We start from the raw sequence: 14,503 nt of genomic DNA, 5'->3' as shown, positions 1-14,503 counted from the left end.
ATAGCCTCGACTGTAGAGGAAATTGAGGGCGCCAAGCTCAGAGACGTTGATGAGATTGTGGGATTGGTGGTCTTGGAGTGAGAACTGGTGGTGGAGAGGCGGTGCGTAAGCGGTCTCAGAATGAGATCGAGAGAGAGGATTTGTTGTTGATGGCAAGAAGGAGTGACGAGCGGAATAAAAAGGCCAAAAAAGTCATGACATAATATATCCAAGCCTGTGCAAGTTTGGGAATAATATTCTGGGTTGGATTCAAACTGAGCCTAAAAAGGAGGACCGGCCTCTAATTATCTAATTAATAATCACTCTTTTGTTTTATTTGTTGAACATATGACATACTTGTGGGTTCCAAAGGGCACTGACACACTTGTGGATCTAAATTCACAGGGAGTGCAGTGGAAACCCTATGCGGACAAGCATATGGAGCTAAGAAGTACCCAATGTTAGGCATTTATCTCCAGAGATCTACCATCCTTCTCACTGCAACCGGGTTCCTTGTCGCTTTAATCTACGTGTTTTCCAAGCCCATTCTCATATTACTCGGCCAATCAACAGAGATCGCATCGATGGCCGCGATCTTCGTCTATGGCCTAATCCCTCAGATATTCACGTACGCCGTGAATTTCCCGATACAAAAATTCCTTCAGGCTCAAACCATCGTCAACCCAAGTGCTTACATTGCAGCAGCAACATTAGTCATCCATCTGGTTCTGAGTTGGGTAGTGGTCTTCAAACTTGGGCTCGGGCTTTTGGGTGCAGCCTTGATGCTGAGTTTTTCTTGGTGGGTAATTGTGATAGCCCAATTTGTCTACATTGTGATGAGTGAAAAGTGTAAGTACACTTGGTCTGGGTTTAGCGTACAGGCTTTTTCGGGCTTGCCCGGTTTCTTTAAGCTATCTATTGCTTCGGCTGTAATGCTGTGTTTGGAGATTTGGTACTACCAGATCATGGTGTTGATTGCTGGGCTGCTAAAAAATCCAGAATTGGCTTTGGACTCTCTGTCTATCTGGTGGGTTTGTTTATTTGGGCCTATTTCTTGCTTTTTATCTAATTTATTTGAGGCTAATTCTGATAATTGCTTAAATCTCACAGTTTGTTTCAATCGAAAATTTATAGTTTTGTGGTTGTCAATTGCAGTATGACAATTTCGGGATTCGCGATCATGATCTCGTTCGGATTCAATGCTACCGCAAGGTTAGCCTTAGTTTCTTTCTCTATAGGGTTATGCTATTGACAATTCACTATGTTGTCAATACGGCAAGAAGAATATAGAAAAATACAGTTTTTGATACACATTTCAAGGCACTTTAACGCGTAGAAAACTGTGTTTTTCTGCTCTATCGATGGCCCATTAGGATGTTACTGGCAATTTTCTTCTCTATATACGAATCTTTCTTCTTTACGAGTGTGCCTCTGTTTTGGTTTGCCTAAGGTGCTTTTTCTTGCATGTTATACGCAAACTCTATCTTTTGCTGTTACACACATTGTGTAACGATTTTCTTTGATGAATATATAATACGAGTGACCAGTGTGAGAGTAAGCAACGAGCTAGGAGCAGGGCATCCAAAGTCAGCAGCATTTTCTGTAGTGGTGGTCAACATAGTCTCTTTCATTATCTTTGCGGTGTTGGCAACTCTAGTAATGGTATTTAGGCATGTTAAGCTACGCTTTCACGGAGGGTGAAGCTGTGGCCAATGCTCTCTGCCCGCTTCTCGCCATTACCCTCCTCCTCAATGAAATTCAACCTGTTTTGTCTGGTAAGCTTCTATGAATTTTCTTTTCCTGATCAGTAATCCAATCTCAATTACGATCTTTGTTTAAAATAAACTTCAATCTCCCAATATAATGCGGGAAGAATCATCACCTTATAAAAAAAATCTCACCATATTTAGAGTCTTTCTGACTAGATGAATTTAAACCAGCGCCTAGAAAATGAACAATCAAATCATCAAATCGAATCTACATAGGAGCGCCCACAGGGCCAATCGTTCATTTCTCTCTGTTTTCTCCTGTATCTAATTTTGACCCTATCGCACACCTAATTCTTGTTGTCTCTGTATGTTTCTGGTTGATTAAGATATGTTAACATGGACTTGTTAATTTATTCAAAATTGATGTCATCTATGTGAACTATGCACATGTGAAGGTGTGGCTGTTGGGTGTGGATGGCAAGCTTTTGTTGCTTACGTCAACGTTGGATGCTATTACATGATTGGAGTCTCATTGGGTGTTTTACTTGGTTTTTACTTCAAATTGGAGGCTAAGGTAATTAGTAACAAAATTAGAACCTCATTATTTGTACTATTTTATATGTGATGAATGACAAGAAACTTCTTGTACTAATTATTTATGGGGTGTGCAGGGGATATGGACAGGAATGATAGGCGGAACAATAATGCAGACCTTCATTTTAATATGGGTCACCTTTCGAACAAATTGGACAAAAGAGGTAATTTACGAGTCATTTTTTATTCCAAAGATTTAGTTAAATAATACTTGTAGAGTCTATATATGTGATATATTTGGATTAGGATGAGGTACAGGTTTTTCGATTATTATTTTTGGCTGTCGGAGAGAAAAAGTTAGGTTATCAAAAGACAAGCTACTTTCGGGGCTATTTTCAGCACGGTGATATAGAATAGTACCCACGGTTTTAAATATTGGACGATGCGTTGCGATTGTATGGTTTATTGATAACGATACACCTTGCTATATCAGTGGTACAAAATATTCACACCCGTGTCGGCCGATCCCCGATATGTAATGCTTTGTATTAGTTTTTTTTGTGCTCTTCAAGACCGCTACAACTGCTTTAGGTTCTCTGGTGCCCTAAATAATGTTAAAAAAATTCACAAACGTTATGTCTGAATCCTGCTATATATGTATCATTCGATATTCCCGCTACTGCTATACCGGTATGCAGGCCGCTACAGCTATTTAAATTTGATAGTCTCCCATTTGAAACCATTATCAGTCGGGTGTTTATAATCTAATTCTTGAGTAAATGTTTGGGTGGTGGGTGGACTACATGAAATATCCCTCAAATAGTAAGTTTCACATGTTATTTGAATCGTGCCACGGCAAAACAATTCACACTAAGCCTACCGCGCTACTGCTTGTCCGAATGCTTTAATTAAAATTTTAAGGTTCTCAAACAGGAAATATATTGGGAAGGACAAGAATTTTATTGTTAAGTAAAAGTTCATCAATTTGTTGTTGCTAATTTAGTGTCGTATGATTGTAAAAGAGCTCTAGTAAATACTCCATATGAATAACTAGTTATGGGTGGAAATCGGAAATCAATTACAGGTGGAAGAAGCCATGAAGAGGTTGGATAAGTGGGACGACAAGAAGGAACCGGTTTTGGTGAACTAAAAGACACATTTCTCATTGATCAACGCTTTCCTTGGATTCCACGGTTGGGCAACTAGCTTAATTAAGGCAATGTAAATTCTCGTTGAGCGTCTTCGGTTGATATTGTGATGTATGTGGCTTAAGTACTTGGTTAGTCATTTTTCAATTTCTTTTGATGAAATTAATCTAACACTGGTATTGATGACTAAAATAAGAGAGAGAGAGAGAGAGAGAGAGAGAGAGAGAGAGAGAGAGAGAGAGAGAGAGGGAGAGGGGCTGGTAAAGATTTGTTTGATAAGTGTACTCGCCTCCGGTTATGGGATGGGATCTCCACTTCCTTCTGGTTTGATAATTGGACGGGTGAGGGTACTCTCAGATCCAAAATCTTTGCCAATCCCACAATGCTTGGAGTCTTGGCTCTCTTTCTTTCTCCTTAACCGATGATATCCTGTCTATAATCCACAAAACCACTCTTTAGTGGTACAATCCTGGCCCCGACAACCTTATCTGGAACCCCACTACTAACGGGGATTTCAGCTGCAAGTCTGCTATTCCCTTCTCCCTTCTCATAACATCCTCCCTCCGGGCACCAATTGGAAATGGATATGGTGTCTCCCTTATTCTTACCGCATCCAACATATTAACGGATATCACCCACTGGAACAAAATCAATCCCATTACGGCAGGAACTCTATTCAAAGGCAACCATCTATTAGGATCAATTATTACCTTTATTGTAGGAGACTTATTCTCCTAATTATTTTCCTTCCATATTGGTTGTATCCGTTTCCTATATGTATGGTTGTATTCTTCCATTGAAACTTAAGGAAATAAAAACAATTCATTCAGTTTTTATCATGGTATCAAAGCGTGGTTCACGTTCTTTCTTTTTTTCTTCCTCATAAAAAAAAAAACGTTCTTCACAAACTGGAAGAAGATAGGAGCTTCAATCTTCAGGCCATATTCACCGACATGGCTGACGCTCAGGAAAAGGTCCAGAAACTAATTTCTGACCTATCTTCTCCCTACTTTCTACACTCGGCTGATCACCCCCGTACCCCTCTTGTTGATATTGCCTTGACCCACACCAACTATGGGTCTTGGAGTCGTGCAATCACCATGGCACTTTGCGCGAAAAATAAACTAGGCTTCATTGACAACTCAGTGCCATGTCCATCAGACCCGGATATTCAGCCTCTTTGGAAACGCGTGTCAACGATGGTCCTCTCCTGGATGCTTAATAGCATCAGCAACACGATCACACCGAGTCTAGCCAGTTGCCGCACGCCGTATGAACTATGGTGTGATCTTGAGTCAAGGTTCACTCAGGGCAACCATGCTACAATCTTCAAAATCCAAAAGGAAACCTCCAACCTTCAGCAAGGTAATCTCGATATTACCAATTATTACAACACATTCAAGACGCTTTGGGATCAACTTGATGGTATAGATCCGCCTCCGGCTTGTACGTGTGGCACCGCTAAGGCATGGCATACAAGAATATCGAATGAACGTGTATATCTGCTCTTAATGGGCATCAACGAACCATACCACGTTCTTCGAACTCAGATTCTCGCCATGGACCCAATTCCCGACCTTGGGAAGGTTTACGGCTTATTAATCTCGGAAGAACAAACCAAAAGTTCTCCGCTCGTCGTCACTACCCCACACATGCAGGAGGACTCGGCAATGACAATGATCAGTCAAAGTTTTCAACCTCAACAAAATAAATCAAAACACAAGGATGGGCAGCAGCACAACTCTCAAGGTCAGTGGTTTTCTTCATCAAATCAGCCGAGGGTCCAGCAAACTAGACAACTGCCCCCTGCTCATGGCGACCAGCCACGCCAACCACAGAAGGTCCAGCCTCCCAACCCACGAACTCGACCAGGCTACGATCCGAACGCACTATGTAGTCATTGCAACCGTACGGGTCATTATAAGTCGGGTTGTTTTAAGCTTATTGGGTATCCTGACTGGTTTTTCAATCGTCTTCCCAACCAATCATCTGGTCGGTCCAATTATGCAGCCGTCATGGAATCCAATCTTCACTCGAGTCCTGCCGAGACGTCCCAAGCACATGACTTTTACGCCAATCCATCTGCTTTTTATACCGGTAATACCAATTTAATTTCCCATGATTGGATTATTGATAGTGGGGCGACAACCCATATGACACCTCATCTATCCCTTTTTAACTCATATACAGCTACAAAAAAAATTTTACCCGTTAAATCCGCTTCTGGTTCTACTCATACTATCTCACATATTGGCAATATCACTGTCACCCCTTCTATCACATTAGTTGGTGTATCACATGTCCCTAGTTTTCATTTCAATTTGCTATCTGTCCAACAATTATCCCGTGATCTCAAGTGCATTGTGTTTTTCTTTCCTAATTTCTGTCTTTTTCAGGACCTCAAATCGAAGACTGTGATTGGAACGGGCGAGGCACGCAATGGCTTGTACTACCTCCGCAACTCATCCTCCACTGCCCTCGCCACTCCGTCCGATGATTCCAGCCTATGGCACCAACGCTTAGGTCACCCAGCAACCACTAGTTTACCTCGATCTTTTAATTACCGTCATGCTACTATTTCACCTTGTGATGCCTGTTTACGTGGCAAACATACTCGCCTCCCTTTTAATTTAGTTCTCAATAAAAGTAATATTCCTTTTGATCGTATATTTGTAGACACTTGGGGTGCTTATCATACTGTTTCTACTTGTGGGGCACGTTATTTTCTTACCATCGTTGATGATTGCACACGCACTACTTGGGTGTACTTATTGCGTTACAAATCGGATGCTCTTTACAAAATCCAATTTTTCCTCAATATGGTCAAAACACAGTTCAATGCCAACGTCAAATGTTTTCGGTCAGATAATGCCCTTGAATTTTTATCCCGTCCAATTCTCAAGTTATTTCATGACCATGGGATTTTACAAGAATTAACTTGTGTTGATACCCCTCAACAAAATGGCGTGGCCGAACGTAAACATCGCCACATCTTAAACGTGGCACGATGCTTACGCTTTCATGCTCACCTTCCCATCAAATTTTGGGGCGAGTGTATCCTAACCGCAGTTTATCTCATTAACCGCACCCCCTCACAAACTTTAAAAAACGTCTCCCCTTATGAAAGACTTTTTCACAAAACCCCCAATTACAAATATTTACGTGTTTTTGGATGTCTTTGTTATGCACAAACATCCCGTGTCGGCCGTGACAAATTTCAAACCCGTGGTGTTCCTTGTGTTTTTTTGGGATACCCCCCACGCCACGGTGGCTACCGTCTTTTCAATCTCGACACGAACACTTTTTTTATCTCTAGGGATGTCACTTTTTTTGAGACTATTTTTCCCTTTCACATCCAAAGCCCCCATTATATCCCGCCCCCCGCAACTCCACCGCCTAGCCTTACTGACTTATATTCAATTGAACCACTTAGCTCTCTCAACCAACCCAACCCCCCTCCTTCCGCTACCTCTAATATCATCCATCCTAGCCCACCTCCCTCACCTGATCCATCCCCTACCGACCTGCCTCCACTCCCCATTAATCCTCTATCCTCAGACTCCTCTTCCCCCGCCATTCCTTCTCGGCCAACCCGCACTCATCTGCCCCCGAGCTACCTTCAGGACTATATATGCCCCACTCTCCCCTCAGCCACTGCTGCCTCCACCTCTGCTCCGACTCAGTCTTCAGGTACGGTCTATCCACTTAGTAATTTCATTTCTTATTCCCATCTTTCACCATCCCACTTCGCGTTTATCTCCGCTTTATCTAATTCTCATGATCCCTCTTCGTATAATCAGGCCATCAAGCATGCCCACTGGCGTGCTGCTATTTCTAATGAACTCAATGCACTTGAACAAACCAAAACATGGGTACTTGCTTCTCTTCCCCCTGGAAAAAAATCAATTGGCTGTAAATGGGTTTTTAAAACTAAATTAAAAGCAGATGGATCCATAGAACGTTACAAAGCCCGCTTGGTCGCCAAAGGCTATACTCAAGTTGAGGGCTTGGACTATCATGACACCTTTGCTCCTGTCGCAAAATTGGTCACTGTCCGCTGTGTGTTGGCTATTGCCGCTACTCGTAACTGGCATCTACACCAATTAGACGTTAACAATGCCTTCTTGCATGGAGACCTTGACGAGGATGTTTACATGTCTCTTCCTTCAGGATATGGTCGACAGGGGGAGACCCGTGTCTGTCACTTACAAAAGTCCCTCTATGGACTCAAACAGGCATCTCGTAATTGGTACTCTAAACTGTCCACAGTACTTCTATCGGATGGTTTTACACAATCCCAAGCTGATCACTCTCTATTTACTCGGCAAACTGGCTCTATTATTCTCGTTGTTCTTGTTTATGTTGATGATTTGCTTGTTACAGGCAATGACTTACCATCCATTCGCCGCTTACAACAATTCTTGTCGAGTAAATTTCAGTTAAAGGATCTTGGGAAGCTCAAATATTTTTTAGGCATTGAAGTGGCTCGCTCTGCCAAAGGTATTTTCATTAATCAGCGCAAATATGTTCTTGACATCCTCGCCGACGCGGGGCAATCCGGCTGCCGTCCAGCCTCTTCTCCTATGGAACAACATCTTAAGCTCTCGGCTGATTCCGGTGATCCCATCTCAGACTCGAGCTCCTACCGCCGGCTCATCGGGCGCCTAATATATCTCACCATTTCGCGCCCCGATATCACGTTCGCCGTCAATTTACTCAGCCAGTTCATGCATACACCTCGGGTTCCTCACTTTGATGCTGCCATTCGCATACTTCGCTACCTCAAGGGCTCCGTCTCTCATGGCCTACTCTTCTCTTCCAGTTCGGCCCTCACTCTTACTGGCTACACTGACTCGGATTGGGCTAGTTGTCCCATGACTCGTCGCTCCACCACCGGTTATTTCATTACTCTTGGTACCAGCCCCGTTTCATGGCGCACAAAAAAGCAAAGTGTCGTGTCCCGCTCTTCCGCTGAAGCCGAATATCGGGCCATGGCCTCGACCACTTGCGAATTGTTATGGCTTCGCACTTTGCTTCACGATTTAGCAGTTCCAGTATCCTCCCCAATTACTCTACATTGTGACAATCAAGCAGCCTTACATATCGCCCGGAATCCGGTCTTCCATGAGCGCTCCAAACACATTGAAATCGACTGCCATCTCATTCGTGAACGGGTTCAACAAGGTCTTCTTCACCTTCAACACATTGCCTCAGCTGCCCAATTAGCCGATGTTTTCACTAAGGCCTTGGGTGTTGATCATTTCCGTATTTTGACGTCCAAGCTGGGCATTACGTCCCTCCATGCTCCATCTTGAGGGGGAGTATTAACGGATATCACCCACTGGAACAAAATCAATCCCATTACGGCAGGAACTCTATTCAAAGGCAACCATCTATTAGGATCAATTATTACCTTTATTGTAGGAGACTTATTCTCCTAATTATTTTCCTTCCATATTGGTTGTATCCGTTTCCTATATGTATGGTTGTATTCTTCCATTGAAACTTAAGGAAATAAAAACAATTCATTCAGTTTTTATCACAACACTTCGTTTGGCTTGCATCGCAAGACCCGCTACAACCTCTTTCTACGCCATATCATTACCTGCCCCTTTTGTGTGTGGTGTCCCTCTGAGATAGAAAATGTTTGTCATGTGTTACGTGACTGCGGTCGTGCTTTTGCCATCTGGAATCTCCTCCAATTCCCTTTTTCAAATCATTCAGATAATCCTTTCGATTGGATCTTGGCGAACTCAGCGTTAAGGGGTACTCACCACTCGGGTATTCCTTTCAACATCATCTTCCTTTTTGCCATTTGGCCTAGATGGAATGATCATAATCGCTGCATCTTTGAGCATAATTCCTACTCGAATTTCTCGGACCCCTCCCTGATTGTCAAAACAATCATGAGCAAAGCTTCAGAATGGTTCTTTATGGTCCGACACAAATCCATCACTTGTAAATTTATTCTTTAATGGGGTTAGATGATTAGCACCCTTCATTATGCTAGGGTCTAGCACTATCATGATTATCAATACAAACATTAAGCGGAAACTAAATAAACAAGAATGGCGTACCTGGATCCAGTAATGCGGAACTCTAGCGATCCGATAAGTGATTGTAGCGACCATGATTTTACTAGACCATTAAGGCCTAAGTGGAAGACGAGTTTCTCTCCCTTGCCTTTCTTTCTAGCCTCTTAGTATATCTCGTTAAATTGATAGAACCTTAGATGCTCATTTTATAGGCAGAGAGAGGACTGGTTTCCTTATTAAACGTTATACTTAAAATAGAGCCTATTTAGGAAACAACTTTTTTATTTGACCAATAGAATAGAATAAAGATATGGAAAATCTTATTAAATTCATAATCAATATGTGCCATATAAAATATGTGGGCCACCACAATGACTAAATCAAAATTCAGTCTTACATCACTCAGAAAAGGGACGTCCTAGTAGGCTGGGTTCCACCTGGCACTAACCGGTTCAAATTAAATACCGATGGAGCTTTCACCTTGAAAACATGGGCTGCCTCCACTGGAGGGCTTATTCGAGACCACCATGGCCATTGGGTTGGCTGTTTCCACAGGAATATGGTTGCAACCTCCAGTCTCATGGCGGAATGCTGGGCCTTGAGGGATGGGTTAGCTTTAGCAAAGGAGGAAAATATTCATAATATTGAAGTTGAAGTTGATGCACTGACTGTTACTGATCTTATCAAAGATAACAATACCGAAAATCACCCGCTTGGTAACATATTGAATGATTGCAGGTCTTTGATGCATGAGCTTGAGGTGTTCGGCATCAATCATATCTATCGAGAAGCTAATAGCTGTGTGGATGCGTTGGCAAATTACTCACCGATGTCGGTGGGAGATTTACATATCTACCTTTATCCTCCTAGTTGTATTGCGACTTTATTATATGCGGATTTGATTGGGGTTGCATACCTTAAAATTGTAAACGCTTAATTTTAATTATTGAATCGTCTTTTGCCAAAAATAGAGAGGCCGGTGTTGGATTTGCTGAGTTACTGTTCATTTGGACACTTTACCGAGCTGTATTTGAGACTCTTGGAGAGCCCGTTTTGGATTTTTGGCTATCTAAAACAGCCAAAGTATTGTTTGTCAAAACTGCAACTCTTTTTTTTTTTTTCCTCTCGGCAAACGAAACTTTTATAAACTCGAAAGGGGTACATCAAGGGAGAACAAGATAAGTACATGAACTTACACGAAAGAAAAGGAAAGTAAAACAAACATCTAACAGAAAATTGGATGTAAAGACACCTAAACAAGAATTACAATTTCACCTTACGGATTCCATCAAGATATTCCTTAAAGTCCTCCATATTTTAGGATTCCACTTTTGTATAAATACAAGAGCCTATGTACATATTATTATTGAATTCAATATATATAACTCTGATACTATATTCTAACAGTGGCGTTGTTGAAAACATAGTCATTCCTGATCACCAACCATAAGGACCAAAGTGTAGCAAAGAAAGATACTTCCCAAATGTGTTTCTCCAGATTACTGAATCTATTATCAAACCACCAGGTAGATAGGCCGCCAAAGATGATAGGCAAACCCACTTCACATGCCACCAATCCAAAATCAATGACCAAACATCCGAAGCGAATTGACAAAAGATTGTCTTGAAAACTATTCCAGTTAGCCTCTTTTGGACTAATTGGAATGTTAGAAATGAAATGGTATTCCAAGGGGTTTATCAAAAATGGCAAAGGGTTTTGGATCTAGACCATTCGCTTTCATTTACAGCTCATCGTGTACAATAGTACTATTTTACAAATTAAAAATTACGTTGATTGGATACTGTAACTCAAAATTCCATTTGTTCCTAATAAATGAACAACAAGTATACTTTTGAAAACAACATTAAAATAATTTAGTTCAATAATTTTCTTATGCACATGGAAACAGGAACGGAGGTAGCTAGTGGGGATGGGGTAGGTGCCACCCCACCCCCCATTTCTAGCCATTTTGTTTTTATGTTTACGATAAGGTAATTCGGTTATGGACTTTATGGTATTCGGACAAACTCATAATTGTTACAGATATTGTGAATGATTTTTTTAATTTTTTTTAAAAATAATTGATTTGGATGATAGCCGTGATATCACACCGCCTTATTTGTGAAGAGATTTTAGAAAAAATCCAATCTTACTGTTCATTGATACAAAAGAAACCCTTTTATACAATGGGAACTCTTAACCGACTTACTTCATACAACTGGCATCTAACTCCACTAACTATTATTCCACTAACCAACTAATTACTCCACTAACTATTATTCCACTAACCAACTGATTACAACAGAAATATACTCAGGTGTGAGCTAATCATATAGAATTAGAGTGTGTACTGCTCAGGTGAACTCATACTCTTATCATCCCCCCTCAAACGGATGGGTGATGGAATCACCAGAAGTTTGCTCTTGAGATACTAGAAGCGAGTAATAGGTAAAGTTTTTGTAAAGACATCTGCCAGCTGATCGGAAGTAGGAATGTAATGAAGAGACAAAGTGCGAGCTGCAACACGACCACGAATATAATGGCAATCAATTTCAATATGCTTCGACCGGGCGTGAAAAACAGGGTTATTGGCCAATGCAATGGCAAAGGTGTTATCACACCAAAGGATAGGAGTAGGGCCAGCAGAAATATGCAAATCACGGAGAAGCATTTGAATCCAGCTTAGCTCGGCAGCAGCGTGAGCAAGAGAACGATACTCAGCCTTGGTGGAAGAACGAGAGACTGTGGATTGTTTCTTGGCAGACCAAGAGAATAGGTTAGCTCCAAGAAAAACACAGTAACCAGAAGATGACTTGCGATCAGTACAATACCCTGCCCAATCAGAGTCAAAAAAGGCCTGAATCTCAAAAGAAGAAGGCTGGTAAATTAAACCATGATCAAGGGTACCCTTAAGATATCGGAGTAACCGCTTGACCGCTGCAAAATCACCATTAGTGGGAGATTGCATGTGCTGACAAGCTTGATTGACAGCGAATGCAAGATCTGGGCGTGTAATGGTAAGGTACTGAAGAGCTCTTTACAACGCTCCTAAAAAGATTGAGAGAAAACGGCAAGGAGGATTCAGTAGTGGATGTAGTCTAGATCACAGAAGGAGAGATACAAGGCTTACAATCAGCCAAACCTGCCTTGTGTAAGATTTCCATTGCATATTTAGACTGCTTCAGGAACAAACCTTGGGCACAAGGTTGTACAGAAATGCCCAGAAAATAAGATAGAGACCCAAGCTCCTTCATAGAGAATGCAGAGTGCATTTGAGCAAACAAATGATCAATATGTGAGGTAGAATTTCCAGTGAGAATGATATCAACATAGACTAATAGGATAGTTAGGACATCAGCTGTCTTGTACACAAAAAGAGAGGTGTCACAATGACTATTGATAAATCCATGTTGGAGAAGGAAAGAAGAAAAAGTAGAATACCATGCCCGAGGGGCTTGTTTAAGTCCATACGGGGCTTTATGTAGTTTACAGACATGTTTGGGTTGAGTTGAATCAACAAAGCCTGGCGGTTGACTCATATAGACCTCTTCTTCAAGTTTGCCATGGAGAAAAGCATTCGAAATGTCTAACTATTTTAGTGGCCAGTTATAATGCAGGGCTAAACATAATAGAATTCGAACCATTGGCTGTTTAGCCACGGCTGAAAGTTTCTTGAAAATCCACCCCTTCTTCCTGCAAATACCCCTTAGCAACCAACCGGGCTTAATGTCAAGCAATACTGCCATCAGAATTTTTCTTGAGCTTATAAACCCACTTGCAACCAATGACATGTTTACCAAATGGTAAGGGCACCAAGGACCAAGTCTGCTGGGTCCGTAAGGCCTGAAACTCATCATGCATAGCCTGAGTCCAAGCAGGAGTTTGAAAAGCTTCTTGGTAAGTAGATGGTTCAAGAAACTCAGAAGGAGAAGTAGTAACTGCTAGACAGTGAGGATTGGTTATCTGATTTTTGGCTTTAGACCTAGTAAACATAGGATGAGGAAGAGATGGCTTTTTGGTTGGTGGAGGTAAAGATGGAAGATGAATTTCTAAGGACTGAATTGGTATAGCAGGAGAAGAGGAGTTGAAAGGTAAAGAATCAGGACAAGATATTGAAGAAAAAGTGAGAGAAAAAGGTAAAGAATCAAGATAAGGAATTCCTGGGATTCTGGGAAGGAAAAGGAGTAGGTGGGATAATTGGGAGTGGGTGGGGTAATTGTTGGTAGAAAAATGGGCCACGTAGGAGGAGAAAAATGTGACTGGGAACAATTGGGTTATGGTGGAAAATAATACACACATTAAGAAAATTACTTGTTGGACACGCGTGCGCACACATTTTTTATAAGGCCACATAGAATAATACTCAAAATTTTATGGATATTTTTCTAAATTTTTGTGAAACCCAGAATGGGTCCGAACTCATTTTTTCTTACGTGATTTCTTGTAAATATTTCTTGCAAATAGCAGGGCTCGGGAAAAAAACCTATTGATGGTATTTGTGTAATATTGAAAGAGTGAGGGTACATTTTAAGAGTAGGAGAACACATGCCAACTCTTGGATTAATTCAATCAATCCTAGCTATTGCAACAACTTATCTTTTGGGAGACCTTACACTTTTTGTTTTGTATTCTTACTGGTGATTTTTGATGTACAAAAATTTAAAAACATATAACAAATTAATAATTGGGAAATAGCAGATTCCCTCAGGTGGTGTTCTGGCTAAATAAGCCACTCGGCTTATTTTTTTGTTTTTGAATTTGTTAGTTTCACGTTAAATTTTTATGGATTATTCGGTCGTTTTAATGAGAGGAATCACATAAGTAAAATGTTATAGTCTAGACTTAATTTTTTTTTTAATAAAGAGACAAAAATCAACTAAAAAGCCAAAAATTTTGGCTTTATTAAAAAAAGTTGAGTTTGGATCACAATTTTTTACTTTTCTGATTCCTTTCGTCGAGACGAACTAATAATTCACAAAAATTTGGCGTGAACTTACAAATGCGAATAAAATTAGAATAAAAACAAAACAATAATCCAAGTAGACTTATTTAGCCAAAACACCCGGTACGTCATGTACGTATAAGTTCTATGTTATG

At 41.0% G+C, this 14,503-nt stretch overlaps 1 pseudogene; it reads left to right on the top strand.

The window, feature by feature from the left end:
- The first annotated feature begins 389 nt into the window (after nucleotides 1-389).
- Nucleotides 390-3,443, top strand: LOC131330681 (protein DETOXIFICATION 40-like; annotated as a pseudogene).
- The last annotated feature ends 11,060 nt before the right edge of the window (nucleotides 3,444-14,503 follow it).

Source organism: Rhododendron vialii, chromosome 6a (assembly GCF_030253575.1).
Source record: "Rhododendron vialii isolate Sample 1 chromosome 6a, ASM3025357v1".
Taxonomy (NCBI): Eukaryota; Viridiplantae; Streptophyta; class Magnoliopsida; order Ericales; family Ericaceae; genus Rhododendron; species Rhododendron vialii.
The sequence above is the reverse complement of the archived record's forward strand: the minus strand, read 5'-3'. Positions and strand labels throughout refer to the sequence as shown.